Source organism: Bison bison, unplaced genomic scaffold (genome assembly GCF_000754665.1).
Source record: "Bison bison bison isolate TAMUID 2011002044 unplaced genomic scaffold, Bison_UMD1.0 scf7180017864282, whole genome shotgun sequence".
NCBI lineage: Eukaryota > Metazoa > Chordata > Mammalia > Artiodactyla > Bovidae > Bison > Bison bison.
In genome coordinates this window covers 1,084,779-1,086,759 of record NW_011494854.1, presented here as the reverse complement: position 1 = coordinate 1,086,759, position 1,981 = coordinate 1,084,779, and the positions used below count along the sequence as shown (strand labels likewise).

At 43.7% G+C, this 1,981-nt stretch overlaps 1 protein-coding gene across 1 annotated transcript in view; it reads right to left on the bottom strand.

The window, feature by feature from the left end:
• Positions 1-1,981, bottom strand: part of UBR3 (ubiquitin protein ligase E3 component n-recognin 3 (putative)) — a 205,486-nt gene that overhangs the window by 52,026 nt on the left and 151,479 nt on the right.

Genomic DNA, 1,981 nt, shown 5'->3' with positions numbered 1-1,981 from the left:
ACTTCAGTATTCTTGCCTTGAGAACCCCATGAACAGTATGAAAAGGCAAAATGATAGGATACTGAAAGAGAAACTCCCCAGGTCAGTAGGTGCCCAATATGCTACTGGAGATCAGTGCAGAAATAACTCCAGAAAGAATGAAGGGATGGAGCCAAAGCAAAAACAATACCCAGCTGTGGATGTGACTGGTGATAGAAGCAAGGTCCAATGCTGTAAAGAGCAATATTGCATAGGAACCTGGAATGTCAGGTCCATGAATCAAGGCAAACTGGAAGTGGTCAAACAAGAGATGGCAAGAGTGAATGTCGATATTCTAGGAATCAGCGAACTGAAATGGACTGGAATGGGTGAATTAACTCAGATGACCATTATATCTACTACTGCGGGCAGGAATCCCTCAGAAGAAATGGAGTGGCCACTATGGCCAACAAAAGAGTCCAAAATGCAGTACTTGGATGCAATCTCAAAAACGACAGAATGATCTCTGTTCGTTTCCATGGCAAATCATTCAATACCACGGTAATCCAAGTCTATGCCCCAACCAGTAACGCTGAAGAAGCTGAAGTTGAACAGTTCTATGAAGACCTACAAGACCTTTTAGAACTAACACCCAAAAAAGATGTCCTTTTCATTATAGGGGACTGGAATGCAAAAGTAGGAAGTCAAGAAACACCTGGCTGCTGCTGCTGCTGCTAAGTCGCTTCAGTCGTGTCCGACTCTGTGCGACCCCATAGACGGCAGTCCACCAGGCTCCTCCTTCCCTGGGATTCTCCAGGCAAGAACACTGGAGTGGGTTGCCATTTCCTTCTCCAATGCATGAAAGTGAAAAGTGAAAGTGAAGTCGCTCAGTCGTGTCCGACTCTTAGCGACCCCATGGACCACAGCCCACCAGTTCCCCCGTCCATGGGATTTTCCAGGCAAGAGTACTGGAGTGGGACACCTGGAGTAACACGCAAATTTGGCCTTGGAGTACGGAATGAAGCAGGGCAAAGACTAATAGTCTTGCCAAGAAAATGCACTGGTCATAACAAACACCCTCTTCCAACAACACGAGAGAAGACTCTACACATGGACATCACCAGATGGTCAACACCGAAATCAGACTGATTATATTCTTTGCAGCCAAAGATGGAGAAGCTCTATACAGTCAGCAAAAACAAGACCAGGAGCTGACTGTGGCTCAGACCATGAACTCCTTATTGCCAAATTCAGACTTACATTGAAGAAAGTAGGGAAAACCACTAGACCATTCAGGTATGATCTAAATCAAATCCCTTATGATTATACAGTGGAAGTGAGAAATAGATTTAAGGGCCTAGATCTGATAGATAAGAGTGCCTTTTGAACTATAGAGTGAGGTTCGTGACATTGTACAGGAAGACAGGGATCAAGACCATTCCCATGGAAAAGAAATGCAAAAAAGCAAAATGGCTGTCTGGGGAGGCCTTACAAATAGCTGTGAAAAGAAGAGAAGCAAAAAGCAAAGGAGAAAAGGAAAGATATAAACATCTGAATGCAGAGTTCCAAAGAAAATCAAGAAGAGATAAGAAAGCCTTCTTCAGCGATCAATGCAAAGAAATAGAGGAAAACAACAGAATGGGAAAGACTAGGGATCTCTTCAAAAAAATCAGAGATACCAAAGGAACATTTCATGCAAAGATGGGCTCGACAAAGGACAGAAATGGTATGGACCTAACAGAAGCAGAAGATATTAAGAAGAGGTGGCAAGAATACACAGAAGAACTGTACAAAAAAGATCTTCACGACCCAGATAATCACGATGGTGTGATCACTGACCTAGAGCCAGATATCCTGGAATGTGAAGTCAAGTGGGCCTTGGAAAGCATCACTACAAACAAAGCTAGTGGAGGTGATGGAATTCCAGTTGAGCTATTCCAAATCCTGAAAGATGATGCTGTGAAAGTGCTGCACTCAATATGCCAGCAAATTTGGAAAACTCAGCAGTGGCCACAAGACTGGA